Here is a 21,218-nt window from a genome sequence, read left to right as displayed (position 1 = left end):
TTATGGACCCTTGGAATATGCCTGAACTCCACTGATCAAAACCATTGACAAAGATCATGCAAAGATTGTCGGTACGGTATGAGCTTCATATCTCGCGTTTCCCATTCTCCTTGAATTTGATATACCAGAAGATACGAGTCTCCCAAGACCAAGACTTCCTGGATATCCATGTCTGCAGCTAGTCTTAGACCCAAAATACAGGCTTCATACTCAGCCATATTGTTGGTGCAATAAAACCGAAGCTGAGCCGTAACAGGATAGTGATGCCCTGTTTCAGAAATAAGCACAGCTCCTATTCCGACTCCTTTCATGTTGGCAGCCCCATCAAAGAAAAGTTTCCAGCCTGGTTTTTCAATTTGCTCCGGTTTATCGAGATGCATCACTTCTTCATCGGGAAAATAAGTTCTCAATGGCTCGTAATCTTCATCGACCGGGTTTTCGGCTAAATGATCGGCCAATGCTTGGATTTTCATCACAGTTCGAGTCACATAAATAATGTCAAACTCTGTGAGCAATATCTGCCACTTCACAAGTCTCCCTGTCGGCATAGGCTTTTGAAAGATATACTTTAACGGATCCAAGCGCGAAATGAGGTAAGTAGTGTAGGATGACAAATAATGTTTCAATTTCTGAGCCACCCAAGTTAGGGCGCAACATGTCCTTTCCAGATGAGTGTACTTAACCTCATAAGCCATGAACTTCTTGCTAAGATAGTAGATAGCCTGTTCCTTTCTGCCGGTAATGTCATGCTGCCCCAGTACACAGCCAAATGAATTTTCCAAGACTGTCAAGTAAAGAATCAAAGGACTTCCTGGTTCTGGCGGAACCAGCACGGGTGGGTTTGACAAGTATCCTTTTATCTTATCAAATGCTTCTTGATACTCATCAGTCCACTTGACTGCAACATCCTTCTTCAGCAATTTGAAAATAGGCTCACAAGTTGTCGTGAGCTGAGCAATAAACCTGCTGATGTAGTTCAACCTCCCTAACAGACTCATCACTTCAGTCTTGTTCCTCAGAGGTGGCAATTCTTGGATGGCTTTGATCTTTGATGGGTCCAACTCGATGCCTAACCGGCTGACTATGAATCCCAAAAGCTTTCCGGATGGAACACCAAATGCGCACTTGGCAGGGTTAAGCTTGAGGTTGTACCTACGAAGTCTCAGGAAGAATTTCCTCAAATCCCCAACGTGGTCGGCTTGACGCTTTGACTTTATGATCACATCATCCACGTATACCTCAATCTCCTTATGTATCATATCATGAAACACCGTAGTCATTGCTCTCATGTAAGTTGCCCCGGTGTTCTTCAAACCAAATGGCATTACCCGGTAGCAATAAGTTCTTCATGGTGTGATGAATGTCGTCTTTTCTCCATCTTCTTCGTCCATTAGAATCTGATGATACCCGACATAGCAATCCACAAAAGATCCTATCTCATGCTTGGCACAATTATCGATCAAAATATGGATATTGGGTAATGGAAAGTTGTCCTTCGGACTTGCTTTGTTGAGAACGGTAATCGACGCACACTCTGATCTTGCCGTCTTTCTTTGGCACAGGCACGACATTAGCCAACCAAACAGGATATCGAGTGACCCGAATGACCTTTGCATCCAACTGTTTGGTGATTTCTTCTTTAATTTTCACACTCATATCAGTTGTGAATTTCCTCAACTTTTGCTTGACGGGAGGAAACACTGGATCAGTGGGCAATTTGTGGACCACTAAATCAGTGCTCAAACCCGGCATGTCGTCATATGACCATGCGAAAAATTCTTTGAATTCGATGAGTGCTTTGATTAACTCTTCCCGGATCTTTGGCTCGAGGTGGACACTTATTTTAGTCTCTCGGATATTATCTGTGTCTCCTAAATTGACGGCTTCTGTATCAGTCAGGTTGGGTTTGGGTTTTTCTTCGAAGTGAATTAACTCCTTACTAATCTCTTCGAAGGCCTCATCTTCATCGTATTCTGATTCGTAATCACAATCTACTTCTTGAACTATTATTTCGGAATCAGATTGATTTTTAAGACTGGGTTGAGGATTCCTTATGCATGCCATATCATTAGAACCAACGTAAAAAGAACTGTATAGAAAAGAAAAGAAAACAAAAAGGAAAACCATCAGGAATGATGAAGAAAGGGAAATTGTATTTCATTGAATGATGAAAGATAACAAGGTTTGCACACTTCAAATAGACTAAAAGATAAAAATCTGGATTACAACCCTGGAATAATCCAGACAAACTGAAGGAAAATCAAAATAAACTACCAAGACTCCTTTCGAATGGGGAGAGGAGTGTCTTTCCAATTATTAATCTTTGTTTCTGGCCCAACGAATTGAATTTCTACGTTGCTAGGACCTTCACCACTTTCTACCATGTTCACACCGTCAAATAACTTTTCAAATCTTCCAATTAACTCGTCGTCAGGATTAATCATAGAACTGGGAATTGTTGTTACTGGGCGACTTCTGGTACCAGACTTGACAAATGATTTGGAAAGACGTGGGACTGGATTTGGAAGGACCCATGCCTTCTATTTTATCTTTCTGGCCTTTCTTATGTCTGCGGCAGTGGGCTTGAATCCCAAACCAAATGTTCCCAAGTTTTCGAGAAGAGACAACGGCTGTATGATGCCTTGTAAAGACGAGCCCAAACCTTTACCGAGTACAAAACCATTCTTCAACATCTCATAGTCTACCATGACTGATGCGGCGGTTATCTTTGGTTTTGGAATGTATTTCCCCTCCGGAACTTTCTCTACCAACATCGTGTCAGAAACCTGGTAGACCCATTGTCCCTGGTCATTTTCCACTTCAATGACTGGTACAATGGCATTGCTGCGTGCACATAAACTGTCTTCCCTATGCACAACTATTTCTTGTCTGTCCCATTCAAATTTGACTACCTAGTGTAGTGTCGATGGGACTGCTTTAGCGGCGTGGATCCATGGTCGACCCAACAGTAAATTATAGGAAACAGCTATATCCAGCACCTGAACTCCATCGTGAACTCAATTGGCCCTATCATCAGTTCTAGCACTATGTCCCCAACTGAATCTTTACCTCTGCCGTCAAATCCCTACACGCAAATACTATTCTTATGGATCCTCTCATCTTCTATTTTCAACTTGTTTAGAGTGGAGAGAGGACAGATGTTTGTGCTTGACCCGTTGTCAATCAATACCCGGGTCACCACAGAGTTCTCACATTTTAATGTGAGGTAAAGAGCTCTGTTGTGCTCAGTACCTTCTAGAGGTAATTCATCATCGGAAAATGTGACTCTGTTTACTTCGAAGATTTTGTTGGCTATTTTTTCTAAGTGATTTACAGAGATCTTATCGGTAACGTGCGCCTCATTCAAGATCTTCATTAAAGCTTGACGGTGCTCCTCCGAATGGATTAATAATGACAATAGGGAAATTTGAGCATGCGTCTTTCTTAATTTTTCCACGATAGAGTAGTCCTGTAACTTCATCTTTCTCAAGAATTCTTCTGCTTCTTCTTCAGTTACGGCTTTCTTTACTAGCGCTAGATTATCTTTACCTCTTCTTAACTCCTCGGGAGTAAAACACCTTCCCGAGCGAGTCAAACCCTGTACTTCACAGATTTCTTCTTTGACTTCCTTCACTTTGTACATCACCGTTACCTGTTCGTAATTCCATGGAATAGCCTTGCTGTTGATTATTGGTAACTGGGCTGCTGGCTTGATAATAACCCGATCTGTGCGGGCTCCTTCCACGATTATGATGGGTTTGTTGGCCGCTCCCGGTATAATCACCTTCACCCCTTACTGTTTTGTTGCAACTCTGCTTAAAAGCCTCTTCTCAACTGCCACAGATGGCTCAACACTCTTTTTGCTCTGCTTGAGCACCAACTTCTCATCTGCTGATGGTTCATCTGTCTTGACTCCACTAGACCGAATCATCATGACGGTCTGTGATGGCTTCTTGGGTTCTTCCTCTGCACGCACTGTTTCGATCATATTTTCCTCCTGATGGGCTGTCATCGGATTCCTGTTGATATTGGGTGCTTCGGAAGCTTCAACTTCAATTCTATTGGTATCAATAAGCTCCTGTATCGCACTTTTCAAATGCTAGCATTTTTTTGTATCATGATCTGGAGTACCAGAACAATACTCATAGCTGACAGTATAGTCAATATTCTTTGGAGGAGGATTTGGCAGTTTGGACTGCCTTAGCATATCTAGCTGTTTAAGCATGTGGATCAGACTAGTGTATGATTCTCCCAACGGAGTAAAGGTTTTCTTTTTATGCAACCTTTCACCCTTGAATGCTTGACTAGGCCTGAAACTTGGTCTGGGAGTATTTTGGTAGGCTCGTGGATGTGGATAAGTATTTGGTAGGACAGGAGCACGCCATTGAGTGTGAGCAGGAGGTTGGTTGTATGCTTGTGCATGGTGGACGGAAAAATGAGGTTCTGGTGAGGGATAGTAGTGTTGGGGTGGATTATGGTGATAAGTTTGTTGGTGGGGTCGAGGTTGATTGTAGTGGTAAGGTGAACCTCTGGATCCGGACCAAGTTCCTGAATCAACCATTGCTGCTTCCTCTCTTTTCTTCTTCCCAATCCCTCTTATGCCGCCCTGACTAGCCTGAGTAGTGGCTTTGATAGCCGAATAGCTCATGATTTTATTCAACTTGAGACCTTCTTCTACCATGCCCCCCATCTTTACTACTTCGTTGGATGATTTTCCCACAGCTGAGACCAAATGGCCATAGTAAGTAGGTTCCAAAGCTTGTAGGAAGTAATCTACCATCTCACTTTCCTTCACCGGGGGATCTACTCTCGCTGCTTGCTCCCTCCATCTGAAACCATATTCTCTGAAGCTTTCACTGTGCTTCTTCTCAAGTTTAGTCAAGGATAGTCGATCTGAAATGATCTCAAGATTGTATTGGAAGTGACAAGCAAATGCTTGCGCCAGATCATCCCATGTGTACCATCTCTCATGGTCTTGGCGGGTATACCATTCCAATGCTGATCCACTCAAACTCTGACTGAAGTAAGCCATTAACAATTCATCTTTTCCTCCAGCTCCCCTCATCTTGCTGCAAAAACCCCTCAAGTGGGCTACTGGATCACCGTGCCCGTTGTATAGATTGAACTTGGGCATCTTGAAACCTGTCTGTAATTGCACATTCGAGAACAGACATAGGTCCTTGTAGGCCACGCTGACTTGCCCCCCAACCCCCGCATGTCTCTGAATGATTATTCTAAGCTTTTAACTTTCCTGAACATCTCCTCCTATTCGGTATTTTTGACTGGTTTATCAGCTTCTATCGGGAGGTCAAAGCGAGGAGTATAGGAATGGGTTTCTGGAGCTTTGAAAGTGGGCTCCGAGAGGTAGTATTGGTTGTCCTGGGCTTGGAACATAGGCTCGCTAGGAGATTTGTGGAGTGTAGCTGGTGGAGGTGCTACGAAGACAGGAGTTACTGGTGGAGGGGGTATGGAATCGGTTTAGGGGGTAGAGATTGTTGTGTATGAGAAGTGGTGCCCCGGTAGTGTTGGTAAATGGGAAAGCTTGGGGATAGATCGGTGGCAGGATGATCCTGAGTTTGAGCCGGTGGTGGAGTGAAGGTAGGGTTAGCCGGGTAGGCGGATGGCGGTTATCCTTTAGCCCAGGCCTGATACATTTCGGCCATTTGTTGTTTTAATTTGTACATCTCTTCTTTTATGGCGTTAACGTCCAACTCTTTTCCTTCGATGACACTGGTGTCTACATCTGGGATAGACATGATTATTTCTCCTTTGGATCTGGTTTGATAGGGGTGGGTTGCTAGTATGCTTAGGTGTACTAACTGCTTGAATTCTGATAACAACAACCACACTTGTTAGTGATCAGAGTTCTAACAAATAAACAACCACACATAGGGATGCAATGCACCTAGGCAATTAGTCATTTCTACCATATATTTGCTCGGTTGCTTGTGTCATCCCAGCTTTTCCTGACCTTTCCCTTTTATTGTCACTCACGCCTATCTTTTATTTCCCTCCCCTTTTCATTTTATTCTTTTCTTTTGGTTGTGGTCGAATCTTATGAAGATTGCCTACGTATCATGACCCTGCATGAATCAGACCGAGCGTAGTTCTAGCGGAAAAAATTATTCTTACTTTTAGTTATTTTAACAAACGAAACAGTAAAAAGACAGAAATGACATTACATTTGGACAATACTTTAAAAAAATGGTTTAAAAGACTCAACATAGACTTAAACTAAAACATGACTATTATATTAAAAGTTCCAACAACTATGACCACGCTTCACTCCACAATCTTTTGCTTTTAATCAGTGGAACATCTGCTCACGGTGGGGCTTGACCCGGCTGACCTCCTAGTGTGCGGTACATCCTTTCTAACTCCATTGCAATATGACGGGCAAAAGTAGGTGCATGCTCTAGAAACCTATCATAATCCATCCCTTGGCAGTTCACATAACTTTGAGAGGTGTAAACAGCCAAATCATGGATTTGTGCTCTGAAGTCCTAGAGATTTTGGTCTTGGTTTTGTAACTGCTGTTGGCGAGTGGTGGCTATATCTCTTATGTGGCCCTCGCGATCTAAAGCCGACTCCAATTGAGCCTGAAGTCTGGCCTGATCGAGTCTTGCCTGTGTTCTTTCCCTGTCAATATCTGCATGCTGATGTTCTTTATTGTACCTTCTCATTTCTTCCAACTGTGCATGGAGTTAAGCTTCTGAATGTATCCAATGATCCTTCTCTCTCTTGAATTGAGCCATTTCTTCTTCGAATCTCATTACTTGGCGTTCCTTACTAGATTTGGCCTTCTTATTTAACTGTATGATTTTTTCCTTAGCTTTGTCTAACGCCTTTTCAGTCTTTGTCAAGATGGAGTCATAATCTTTCATTTTTTCCATCAGATTGGCAATGATTTCTGATCTTTCCAACTTCTCACTGGCGCTTCAGAGGCTTTCTTCATCTGTTGAAACTGAGCGCGGAGAGTTTTATTCTCGATAATCAGACTCTTCTTTTCACCTTTTGCTTCTTGTGCTTGTAAGTCTTTCTCCAAATTGAGGTTCTTCAGGCTTTCTTCTAAGGCATGAATAGTTGATTTGTACCCCTTTTCCTTTTCACCCCAAGCCAACCGTTCTTGGATTTTGTCATCAAAGGCTTGAACATGCGGTCTTTTTATGGGCCTTCTAGGATCAGGTTCTGGTGCATCATCCACATGGGATCTTTTCTCAAACTATCTAGCATAACCCGGATTTATCTCACCTTTCGCAAGATCTGGAACTTGGGTATCATCTTTCAAGTATCGACAACTATTCCAAATCTGCTGGATTAAAGCCTCAGGGAGAGTGGCTTCGGGGTGTAGCTCAATCACTTGCATACTTAAATCTTCATCACCAGGCACCACTTGGTATCTCCCTAGCTGTCTTAGAACTCTCTGCGGCGCATACGAATGGACACTTCTTAAACCCAACAGCAGCAAATAACTCTTTAAGGTTGACATATGTATCACCTCTCTTACCGGGAGCCATCCCAAAGTCCACTCAATTCATTAAAGATCTTAAATGGGATATCCAGGCTTCCACCCCTTCTGGAGATTTATAATCTTTTATTCTTTCTTCATAACTTTCGATGAAATTGTCCTTGCTTGGACCATACTGCATGAACTTGGGGTGATGTCGGAGATGTTCAGTCAACCACATTTGCAACAAAATATTGCACCCTTCGAAGAATTTTGCCCCGTATTTACACAAAGTCAACGCCCGATAAATGTCTGAGAGAATGATCGGGGCAAGAGTGTGATGTTCTTTGGTAGTGAGGACTTGTACGACTCTGGCTATGCGAATATCAATCGTTCGCTCTTTGTTTGGGAAGACCATGATTCCCAGAAAAGCCACCATGAAAGTGAAGCGACGGTGAATCTGCCAGGTGTCCTTGTTTTGTTTGTTAGTAAGTCCCTTTTCATGAATTTCAAATCCATTCGGCTTTCCGAACCTTGCATATAGGAAGTTGAAAGAACAACACCCTTTGACAATGTTGCTTTTTCTGATTTGATTACTGATATTCAGAAGACCAAAGAATCGATGTACTGAGGGAGCCTTTGGGAATATAAGATTCTGGTTTCTCAAATCTCCGTCAAAACCGGAATATCTAGCTATTTCTTCTAATGTGGGAGTAAGCTCGAAATCAGAGAAGCGAAAGACATTGTGAACAGGGTCCAAAAAAGTCACTAGCGCCGTAATCAAATCATCGCGTGGTTTGACTTTCATAATATGTGTGAGAGCTCCCAAATACTTAATGACCCATTTCTAACCATCTCCTCATAACTCATGCCACCACATCTGAAGCCGAAATAGAAACTCATCTACATCTGTGAACGGTGGGTTTTGGATGGTGCTCATTTTGTACCAGTGAGTGATTTTAATTAAAAAAAACAAAATCAAGACTCATTATGAAAAAATCATTAATATTTCAAAAAAAAAATTCATATAAAAAAAAACTTCGATGAAGAAGATTTAAAGGCTGTGTTTGCTAACCGTCGAAATTTATTTTTTGAAAAAAAAATGACCAAAGGTGGTTGTTCTTGCAAAAACAGTCTTCCGGCGCCCTTTTGGGGACATTCGGCATATTTTGGACAAGAATGACATCGCCTTACTTATGACAACACAATGACATTTATGTACCCACATTTTTATTTATTTATTATCTATTTTTTTTAAAATAGTTGGGCCCGATGTGGGTTGCCTACGTATCTCACATCCGGCGGGAATCAAACTTACGTAGTTCATAATAAAACGACCACTCTTAAAAGAAACACAAAATTTTTCTTCTTCTTTTTTCAAAATTTCGGTAGTATTTTAAAATATTTTGGAAATTGTTTTTTTTTTCGAAAACAGCCAATTTTCTTTCTCGGTCCTCACATTGATTTTCTTTTTCTAACTTTTCCTATAAGCTGGTCAACATGCAAATCCGAAACAAATGAATGCACAAGTAGCAAGTAAGATGAATCAGGATGGTCTTTTCATTTCGGGTACACCTGTCCTAGACAGACCCAACCCTTGTGTTGAGTCTCCGAAGTCAAATGCACATGATGCAAACAAATGTTCCTACTAGGGATCCGGCATGAAGCTGAGTTATTCTAAGTGTAAAACCTGGGGTATACTGTTCTAGACCTGGCTTACCCAAGCGGACAGCTTGAGCCGAAGTGGGGGCAACGTACTGGGAGCACGAAAGTCTACCCGGCCTAGTTATTTGGCCCAACTTCGTTCTATTTGGTATGACTTCTAACAGAAAGGTGGGCCACGCGCACGTGTGCACCATAAATTCAGAAGACTCAAAAATAAGAAGGGTTTCGTAATAGTTTATATATACAGTTCAGATAATATCAAAGTGGTAAAAAGCAAAATTTCGCACATAAAGCACAAACATGTGAACAAAACTAGATAAAAAAAATAAAGCCAAATATAACAATTATTCTAAGCTCAAATTCTTGAACCCTGAACCAGGGATTCTGGGTTCGTCCCCAGCAGAGTCGCCAGAGCTGTCACACCTCCATTTTACATACCCGAAGGATGATATAAGGGAGTTTTTTCCAATTAAAGTGACATTATTCGAAATGAGATTATTTATTTATTTTTATCAGAGTCGCCACTTGGATTAAATTATGGTGTCCCAAGTCACCGGTTTATTTTAAATCCCGAATCGAGGAAATTTCGATTTTTCTTTTGAAGTCTGCGAACCAGAAATTCTAAGTAAGGAATTCTGTTAACCCGGGAGAAGGTGTTAGGCATTCCCGGGTTCTAGCACGGTCGCTTAGCAATTTATACTTGGCTTTATTGTTTAATTACTCATTTTTAAAACCTATGTGCAATTATCTTTTTATCACTTTTAAATCATTTGAATTATGCATAATTAAAGAATTGAGTTATGCGTACGTACACTCTTTTCTTTTGGCGCGTCAAAATCATGTCACGCGTACGTGTCCACAATCAATAATGCTTTGTTTATTTTATTAAGACAAGTTTGGTTGAGGTTGCGCGAACGCATACCTTGATTTTAACTTGGAAAATCATAACTATGTCACGCGGATGTGTACATAATCAAAAAAGAAATTGACTGGTTAACACCAACCTAAAGCATACTAGTGTATTCAGGATATTCCATTTATTTTTCCTTTTAGATTCGAGACATTTAGTTGTGTATTATTATATTTTGTTTCTATTACAAAGTGTCTTACATTAGTTCCTGATTCATCCTCTCATAATTTTTTTACCCTCTTTTTATTTCTTGCAATGTTCTTGATTTAATTTGCAACCCGCATCACTTCCTCTCTAATGATTATTTTTCACTAATAGGCATAAAATGTTCTATGCCTATTTAGTATACTCTTCTTGAAACCTTTTTGTTAAAATTGACATATAAACGCGAGCAACAACTCGGCCTAAATTCAGCCATGACCTTTTGTAACTAATTAACGTAATAACAAGACATTAATTTGAAAATACAGTCACATAATTATCACAATCAAGAGAACCGATTCTTGACTCTAAAAAATGGGAATCAACAAACTAATCCAATTGTTGAAACTATTTCAAACAAAATTATCCTAGTATTATCTCCTTTATATATATATATATATATATATATACTATTTTTATACTTTCCATTTAAGACTAAATGCATGATCAAATTAACAATATACGGAAGTTATTTAGGATTACAAGAATAGCTCGGTCATTTACACTCTATCGACTATATTTATTAGAATACTCGTTTTCTTGGAATGATTCTTCTTTCAAACCTTTAATTACAAAGAATGATATTAAGAGCGCTAACACTAAATGTTAACACGGCTAGAACTTCTTAAATTCTTATACCATAAAATATTTAAAAATATAGCGTTAACATATTTAGCAATATATATGAACCAAATATTAAAGAAATGAAGAGGAACCTTTTATGAAGATTAACATGGTAAAGTTCTTCCAAACAATCCATACCCCAAATTCAATATGCATAATTTAAACCACAGAGTTCAAGCAAACAATTCCCAATCTACCACAATTCTAAGTTAAACGCATTAATGGAAAACTTATACATTTCGAGCTAAACTTGACTGACTAATACAGTACATCACAAGCAGAATCGAAAAGAAAATTTTACACGGATCAACCTAATACTGAATTTATGCTTTAAGACAGTTTCTCATTTATTCTGCAAATCCATTACATAAACCACTGAGGTTCAAAATGTGTACCTGATGATAGCAAAGGAAACACCAAAGAAATGAAAGCTCAGCAGTCAGGAGAGATAGGAAGGAACAACCCAGTTTTAACCCAAGAAAACAGCTATTAACCCCAGATAATTCAATGAAACAGTATATGGAAGATGGTTTCAGCCAATTCGAGATTGAAAACTAGAAAATAGAAATCAATGAAACAGTAATTTCCAGTTTTTTTCAGTATTTTCAGAGTTATTTCTCTTTGTATTTTTAAGTACCAACCTCTCTCTTCTGTATCTATCTTTGTATGTTTCAATCTTAAAATCTCTGTCTTTTTCAATATTTTCAGAAATTCTTCCTTTATTTCCACTCTGTATTCTTTCAGTCTTTTCAGAATGTTTCCCTGTCCGTCTGTATCCTTCAGCCTTTTATAGGCATTCAATTAATGCAATCCCCATTACTAGTGTCCCTTCCCTTATTTTAATTATCCCCACTAACTTATTTTCTCTAAATTAATCAATTGGTGCCATTCCCATTATCAATTTCAGCTTTTCTATTTTTTAAATTATCTATACTAGCTTAGTGCTTTTTAATTAATTCAGCAATGCAATCTCTACCCTACCACTATTGAGAAACTTCCTAATTCAATTATTGACAAGTTTCCTTAGGCTAGACTACCCAAATTACTCTCAAAGCTTCTGTTATTTATCACTCCTAAGTTCTGAATTATCACAATTACAGTAAACAAAAGACTAAAACCTTCAACTAGATTGAAAATCAAAATCAGCTATTAAATTGATTAACGCCATACATGAATATGAACTAAAGACAACGAACGGACAGTCCACAATTTTAAACTTAATTCGACTTAATTAAATTGCTTAAAGAAGAGAAGAAGACGAGGCAGAAGTGAAATAATAACAAGAGAAATGAAAAAAAAAATAATAATACTAGAGAACTCACCAATTCAACGGGTTTAGTTAGCACTTGAATTTTTTCGACTTCATCACCAAATGATGTTAGTCATTTGTTCTTTGTTAGAACAAGTGATTAACACCAATTTGCGACGAAACCGGGCCCAAAAAGTATCAACAATCCTTGAGTTTAAATCTGTCTTTTAGCATGCGGACTCAAGATTTGAAATTCGACCCATTCCAACTAGATTCGAGGGAAACCAGATATGTATTGGGTATGGGGGTCAAGGAGGTTATGGGGTGTTAGTTTGAGGTCGATTGGATAACCTAGGGTTTGGGGTTCAAACTTCGATCGAAGATTCGAGGAGTTCAGCTGTGATTCAAAGGAAACGGTTTGGGGATTTGGGATGGGGAGATGAAGGAGAATCGATGGTGTTAATTTGGGGTTGTTTGGGCCACCGGAACCGCCATGAGGCGATTTTCGGTGGGCGGATGGCGGTGGTGCGAGACGGTGGGAGACGGGGTGTCTCTAGGGTATGTGAGAGGGGGAGATGAGAGACGACGAGGGGGTTCGAAGGGGGCTTGGGGTGTGTTAGGCGTTTATATACTGGAGGGGGTGGTCGAATTTACATCGTTCGATCAAATGAGATCAACGGCCAGGATGAAGGGGAGGGGCTAAATGTCACCGTTTGGTTAAGTGGGTGTTGGATCGGTTCTGGAAGCAGGTCGGGTTCTGGGCGAGGTTCTGGATCGTTTGATCACATTAAATCAAAGGTTCAGATTGAGACGCCTGAAACGGCATCGTTTGGTTGAAGCTGGAGACGGACCGGGTTGGGGGAAGGTCTGGCCCGGTTTTTGGGGTATTTGGGCGGGTATTGGAGTGGGTTTTTATTTGGGCTGGGGTTTCTTTTGGTCCAAATTTGATTTCCTCTCTTTTATTAACTATTTTTCTTTTCTTTTCTTCCTTTTTCTTTCAAAAATTAAAACTAAAATCCTAATTAAATTATAAAACCCAAATTAGCTTTAAGAATATTAATTAACTCTAAATAATAATTATCATAAATAATTAAATACTAAATTAAAAGAAAATCACACAATTTGACTAAAAACACACAAATATGTTATTTTTGTGAATTTTCATTTTTGTAAAACACCTAATTATTAATTAATTCCAAGAATGTAAAAATCAAATCCTAAATGCAGATGCTATATTTTTTTTATATTTTTAATGCATTAATAAAATTAAACATGTACACAAACATATGCAAACAATCAGGAAAAATCGCACAGTAATTCTTAATAAAAAAATATAATTTTGGAAATTCTTTTTGGAGTAATTCATGTGAGGCAAAAATCACGTGCTCACACCTTGCAGCAAAATGCACCCAAAAGAAGTGAAAACCAATAGACACTTGAATCTTTGACAGAGTCTATGTACAGAGAGTAAATTGTATTTGAAACTAGGACTATGAAGAACATGTTCCAACACTAATCCTGGAAATAAGGAAACACTGCTTGAGTGAGTGATTTTAACTCTAGAGGAATTAGGTAACCTTACCATTAGAGGAGTAGGTAATGGTAATAAGAATAAGAATGTACTAGCATTGAAACACATGTGCTCAGTTGCTCCTGAATCTATGATCCAGAAGTGATCAAGGTTAGGATTAGTAATTGAATAACAGGTTGGAGAGTTGGTAAGTAATACCAGAAGCAGAATTTGCATTAACCTCCTGGGTGCCTCCCTGCCCTGTTTGCATTTGATTCAGAAGATTGACCAATTGATTGAACTGGTCTGATGAAAGTTTTTGAGCAAACTGAGGTCCTTCTGCCACTTTGCTATAAACTTCTCCTGTATCCTCTATGGCAGCAGTTGAATTTCCTTTTGCAGTATGTTGCATATTCTTGCCTTTAGTGAATTTGAAATCAGCAGGGAAACCTATAAGTCTATACCAGTTTTCAATTGTGTGATTAGTCATCTTGCAATAAGAACAATTTGTGCATTCTTTTTCCCTTTATATCTAGAGTTCCCTTTGTAAGAATTATTTCCAGTCTTCTGTTGAGTGTAGAATTGAGGACCATTAGAGGTCTGATGGTTCTGAGGATCTTGATTTCTCACTAGGAATGAAGAACCATCTGTTGGAAAATGAGGATTGACATGAATTTCCCTCTGATTCTCATCTTGCATGAGAAGAGAATATGCTTGATTGATTGAGGGTAATGGTTTGATCATAAGAATGTTGCTTCTAGCCTGTCCATAGGTCTCATTCAATCCCATGAGGAATTGAATGAGCCTTTCATCTTTCTTAAATTGTTGCATTTTCTTCTTACCACCACATTCACAGTTGCAAGAACAGTACATGTCAGTGTTGAGAGTGTACAACTCATCCCATAATCATTTTATTTTGGTAAAATAACTAGCAATATCTGCTGAACCTTGAACTAAATCAGCTAGCTCCTTTTGCAGGTGATATAAGTTGGCTCTTTTTGGTTGTCCAAACCTGTGCTCCAGATCCAGCCATAGATCCTTAGCTTGTTTTTGAATAGAGGACACTTTCAACAATCACTTTGGTCAGAGAATTTAACAACCATGATGTAACCATATGGTTACATTTGCTTTAGGTTTGAAAAGTAGGATTTGTTGAGGTTGGCATAGGGCAAGATCCATCAATGAAACCCAACTTGTTCTTGGCTGAAAGTGAAATCAAGATAGATCTGCTCCATCTAGCATAACCTCGACCATCAAATGGTGTGTTGACAAGTATCATCCCTTGTGCATCAGATGCATGAAGAAAAAAAGGATGTGTGGAATCAATGGTTTCCATTTCCTGTTGTTGTGGATGAAGAGCCCTGGGTGGGAGTGGGAGTTTTAGTAACATCAGAAGGAGGAGACATGACTGATTCAAAAAATTGAGAAGAAGCGCTAATGCTCTGATACCATGTAAAAATTGAGAAAGATGATTGTGAAATTTTCTGTGTATTCTCAATAAATCACTGTACAAAAGGACTATGTATTTATACAGATATTAGCTACCTAGAGCCTGTGTGCATGTGAGAAGTGGACGGTCTAGATTAAAAGCTTCATCAATTGATTTGTTGGTTGAGATGGTGCCACGTGGCTTGTCACATGGCTTATCAGAAAAAGGACTTGGCTTTGTTTTGTCCGAAATTATTTTGTCCAAAAGTCAATTCTTTCCTTCTTCTTTTTCATCGATTCTTTTCTCCTTTTCTTCTGTGTGAATTTCTTGTTGAGAAATCAGATCATTCTGAGAAAACAAAGATTGAGATCGATGTATTCCAACAATTTCTTAGTTGAGTTTGAAGTTTTCTGTCCCTCAATCAATGATATTGTTGTAATCGATAGAAGTTGTTCTTGGATAAGATGTACTCAAAACATAATCAAGTATAACTAGTTACACACGATGCTGAAACTTCACAAATGAAGATGTACAGAATGTGAATACGAAAATTCACTAGATATGAACACCATATCGGACCTTATTTATTCCTGGCCTAGTGATTTGATTCTTAACATCAAAAATCAAGATTTATGGTTAGAATTCCAAACTTTTTCCCCAAATTCCCCAAGAACACAGCTTTAGGGAGTATGGTGATTCTGTCACAGTTTTTTCTTTTATAATGGTGGTGTTCAAGTCAGTTTGTATACACCTCTGTTATAACATAACATACTTATTATCTACCATTATCTGTGGTACTGAAAATCTCAAGAAACATTGACACGGTGATACACAAGGGAGTTGGTCAGGTTTAAAATTCTTCTGCATAACCAAATCTTCAAATCATAATAAACCGTTTTCACCTTACCAATAGAATGCCATATTTTGGAGGAACAATATGATAAATAAAAGACTTGTATTTGAAGTTGACAAACAATTAGTGAGAATGTTGTGACCGAACAAGTGCATGCAAAATATTCAAATTCAGTATTTAAAAATACTGAAGCACTATTATGTAATTATGTCCAATGACAGTTAATTATACTTTTATGTCAAGCTAGTAAAAGTTAGTTGTACGTGTCATCTCAATATTTAGAAGATTAATCCTACGGAAAATTTTATTTCGTGTCTCACTAGTTGTATGATACAACTTTTTTGTCTCACAATTTTGTGGGCCCAGATTTGGACCCAAAAGTGTAAGATTGGGATCAACAAATTTGTGAAACAAAAAGGAGCCTCATACAATTAGTGTCAAACTTCTCAATATCTCAATTGTTAAGTAGTCCTATTTAAGCAAACGCTTCCTCAACAAACAAACAAAGGGACGGAGGTCTCCTCCACTTCTCTCTCACAATCATTTCAAGTCCAGAACCTTCCCTTAATTTAGTTAGTACTCCCTTCATTCCAATTTATGTGAACCTATTTGAGTGGGTACGGAGTTTAAGAAAAAAATGAAGACTTTTGAAATTTGTGGTCCTAAACAAGTCCAAATTGGGCCTAGAATATTTGTGTGGTTATAAAAGCTTCTCATTAATGGTAGAATTGTAACTTTAAGCTAAATTGTTACCAAATTTAGAAAGGATTCATTCTTTTTGAAACGGACCAAAAAGGAAATAGATTCACATAAACTGGAACAGATGGAGTAAGTTATACCGGATCCGCCGTCTTCGTCAATCTCATTCACGTTCCCTCCACGCTTCTATAGGCAGGGGCGAACGCAGAAATTTTTATAAGCGGTATCGACATTTAAAGACATGATCAATTGAACGAATCATTGTAATGATATCATATTAAAATTTTAAAAACACAAACTATAATATATGAATAAAACACAATTCATGTACATTACTACAGACAAGAGGGGTTGCTCTGATGGTAAGCAACCTCCACTTTCAACAAAGAGGTTGTGAGTTCTTGTTGTTGTTGCTGTCGTGGTGCACATTACTACAATTTTGCTCGACAAGTTTTCAATATTTTAAATGTATTATAATAGTCTTGTTAGAATTAATACTAAATACTTTTTTATATAATGCATCAAACATCTCACTCAAAAACACGCAATTCATTTGATTCTGCAAATAGCATGCCCAATTCTCAAAATCGCAACTTGCACCTAATGGCTAAAATAAATAATTACATTAAAAATAATTTATTGTGGCTCAAATATTGTAAGCACATCATGATTTACTGGTTTTGTTTCCCTTTTATCTTTTTAACCGTATACTATATGGATTAAAAATATTTAAAATTACAAAGAACTACCGCAACTAGGAATCGTACTCCAGATCACTCAAACAAAGGAACAGCCCTCGCCCAACAGAGCTAGGAGCACTATCTATTAGGCAGTGTAACTTTATTTTATTTGTATGTATTTATCTTTGCATATCAGTTAGTATTCATGTATTTAGTAAAATTTTCCAACCAAGCGGCCGCTTGAGTCGAGGTGCGTCCGCCCCTGTCTATAGGTACTCTCTCTTCCTTTTTCTCTTTCTCTCTCTACGCGGCCACGAAAGCAAGTAACATGCTTTTGTCAAACGAACCGGCCGCCTTTAACTTCATTTTACTCTTCTCAGTTCGCAGCCTTACATCTTCAATTTCACACTAACCGCCTCTATTTATCTCCAGATCTGCATTTGTTAATTGCATCATTGAATTGTTAATCACTATTGCTTTGATTATCGAAACTTTTGATATTGCAGATCTTTCGAAAAGTGTGAAAACACGTAAAAGGACGATTTTAATTATTCGCAATGGCGACGCTTCGCGTACTATCTGTCACGCTTCTCTTTGCGGTTTTGTCTATACAACATTGTATTTGCGCAGATACGCCGGAAAGTTCGCCAAGTCCGGCACCGGAAGCCGGCGGAGATGTAGTTTCTTCTCCGCAGCCAACCGCTGCGGCTCCTGAAAGTCCAGCACCGTCACCTTTAGCAAATGTGATCAGTTCTCCTCCATCGCCTCCGCCTGCAGATCGCTCTCCTGATTCTGCTCCGGCGACGACGATACTACTTCGTCGAATGAGTCTCCGTCTCCGTCTCCTTCTCCTGCTCCGGCGCCGAGTGACGTAGTTGCGAGTGATGTAAGGCACGAGAGTATTACGGAGGCGAATGAGTCGTCTTCCGGCGATGGAATGAACGGTGGGAAGAAGGCTGGAGTAGCATTCGGAGCGATCGCAGCGGCGTGTGTTGTAGGTCTGGGTGCATTGGTTTACAAGAAGCGTAGGCAGAATATCCGACGAGCACAGTTCGGTTACGCTGCCAGGAGATCAGACTTTCTTTGAGTTGCTGTAACAAACCACTTATTCAAACACTTCTATTACTTCAACAGTGACCGGAAATTACAAGATACTAAACTGAAATACAAAGAAAGGAGAAAAGGGATGAGAAGCTCAGACGAGATGATAAAGACAGGGGAGAAGGAAGATGAGGAGGAGCAGACATTTCATTCAACAATAGGCATAACCCTTTCTTTCTATCTCATAGTCCTTTTTTAACCAATTGCTAATTGGGCCTGGATCCCAAATAAAACTCTCCAATATTTTACTCAGCCCAATCTCTTCTAACTCAGTCTTATTCACCACTTCTAGCCCATAGGCCCATATGGAGTGAGCTTGGTTCGTGCACGCTTCATATGCTATTCGTTCTACATATATCACTTTACTATACGTAATATATACTTACAAGTCTATTGTGTTTCATTAGCATTAGCATATTTGTTTGATTCTTTATTCACTGAATAATTAACAGTTATTTCGGAGTTGGTTTATATTTTTTAGGAATTTTGATATTGGCTATCGAATCATTGTTCTTCAGATGATTGGGGAAGTTAGTTTGATACTTGTACTTTCTGCTATTAGTAGTACAATATTCGATTTTGCTATAAATCATGAATCATAAAGTTTAGTTAGTTTTTCTAATCCCTTGTTTAATTCACTGGTATATTAAAGGATCAACAGCAATATATCAAGTACAAAGGACTTTGAGAATCGTCGGGGGAAAAGAACTACTCGAATAAAGGAGCAGTAGAATTTAGCTACGAAATTTGTAACGGATTCTTCTGGGTTCGTTTTGAGAATTTGAACTTTAATCGATATATTGACTTCTTTGAGCAAATATTGATTCTATTTGTATACTCCCTCCGATGTTGTTTTACGTTCCAATCCTGTGACCTCATACGTTATTTAGTCTGTTTGAATGATCTTTTAAAATTAAATTAAATGTAGAATAATTTGATTTCAATTTTTATTTTATCCTCTACAGCTATACAAATAATGTGATATGCTTAGGAACACAAATATTGTAATATGCTTAAGAACACAAGTCTTACGATATCTTAATGTCACGACCCGAAATTTTCACCCTCGGGAGTCGTGATGGCGCATACTCGTAAAAGCTAGGCAAGCCACAAACTTAGAAATCTTTAACTATCATGTTTTATTCTTTTTTTTACAACTTATATTAACAAGTGATAAATATTTCAATGACAGCGGAATACGAGATTTAAGCGGAAGTTTAAATAAATATAAAACCAAAATGTTTCAAAAGTCAGCACATGCTTCTACCCAGAAACTGGTGTCACAATATCCACGGACTACTAAGAGTACTACATACAACAGTTTGAAGGAAAAATAACATTGTTTGTCTCGGATACATGAGATAACAAAACATAATAAAAGATAGAGGAGACGTCAGGCCTGCGGACGCCTGCAAGGCTACCTCGGTGTCTCGGTAGACTGAAGGCTGGCTCCCCTACTGCTGCTGATCAAGTGCCGCTCCGGTATCTGCACAGAGTGCAGAGTGTAGTATCAGCACAACCGACTCCATGTGCTGGTAAGTGTCTGGCCTAACCCCGGTGAGATAGTGACGAGGCTAGGACCATACTCCAGATAAACCTGTACAGCTATATAATATATGGCGGAAAATAAACAGGAATAAGCAGTTTAAAATGGGAGGGGGGTACATGCTTCAGGGAAACATATCAAGGCCAACAGAAACTTAATAAAATATGAAAGGACAACTCAATATCTATAATAATACAATAACAATACTGTTGTGGTGCGCAACCCGATCCCTTATCATTTAACATTATTACGGCGTGCAACCCGATCCACATATATAACTGTTGCGGCATGCAACCCGATCCAATATAATATCTGTTGCGGCGTGCAACCCGATCCAATATAATATCTGTTGCGGCGTGCAGCCTTATCAAATATAATATTTGTTGCGGCGTGCAGCCCGATCCATATATATATATAATAATGTTGCGGCGCGCAACCCGTTCCAAATATATACAGTCTACAATAATCATACTTAACTGTCCCGGCAAGGGATCCACAGTAGACTACACCATTCCGACAAGGAAACTCAACAGTACATGAATATACGTCCCCTTAAAAAATTGATATGGTACAAAATTTACAAAATATCCGTCCGAACCGAACCATTGACACCCCTACTTGCTATAGCTGAAGTTTGAAACTGGTTAAATCCTTGGACCTTGGGGTGTAAGTTTTGATAGAAAAGCGTGTAATAATTTCTTTCACATTTATGTGCTTAACGGTCCTTGAAATCAATCTCAATGTAGTCTTGACTGTATAGGTTATATCGAAATTCAATCCAGCCTTGGTTTAGGAAATAAATTTATTTCGTTGGTTTAAACTTGATCCGTAAGTTCATCATTGGCTCTAGGCTGTAAAAAGGAAATCGACAAACCGCACCAATTCGATAATCCGAGTTAAATCGAGAAAAAAAATCCGATTATGGTTTGGTTTGATTTGGTTTGGTGTTGGAAAAAGGACCCGACCATAATTGGTTTGGTTTTAACTAAAAAAAGTCAAACCGAAACCAAACCAACCCGACACTACATATATAGAAATTTTAGATATATTTAATATATAAATATACTTATTGTAATGTAATTTATAAATATTTTTTAAAAAAATTCATAATTTTATCTTTTAAGGTATTATTTCAAGGTTGGCTTAGAACTTTTGAATGCTCCAATTAGTTTTATAGCCATTAATATTAGTAAATTAAATAATGCTAACAAAAGCTCAAACCAAAATCAAACCAATACTAATGCTAACAAAAGGCATTTAATTCAATATTAGAAACGGGGGGCTATTTGAATATCTATTTTTTA

At 38.6% G+C, this 21,218-nt stretch overlaps 1 protein-coding gene across 3 annotated transcripts in view; it reads left to right on the top strand.

Moving 5' to 3' along the window:
• The window catches only part of LOC104243696 (transcription factor bHLH68-like), a 35,860-nt gene extending 16,628 nt beyond the window's left edge, over positions 1-19,232 (top strand). For 2 of the 3 annotated variants that reach the window (XM_070171348.1, XM_070171358.1), the window contains one exon: positions 19,021-19,232. The gene's annotated coding sequence lies outside the window, so the exon portion shown is untranslated. Of the gene's footprint in view, positions 1-17,773; positions 18,160-19,020 lie in introns of those variants that run through there. The other variant, XM_070171351.1, reaches the window with a different exon arrangement.
• Positions 19,233-21,218: the final 1,986 nt, after the last annotated feature.

Source organism: Nicotiana sylvestris, chromosome 3, assembly GCF_000393655.2.
Source record: "Nicotiana sylvestris chromosome 3, ASM39365v2, whole genome shotgun sequence".
Lineage (NCBI taxonomy): Eukaryota > Viridiplantae > Streptophyta > Magnoliopsida > Solanales > Solanaceae > Nicotiana > Nicotiana sylvestris.
The sequence above is the reverse complement of the archived record's forward strand: the minus strand, read 5'-3'. Positions and strand labels throughout refer to the sequence as shown.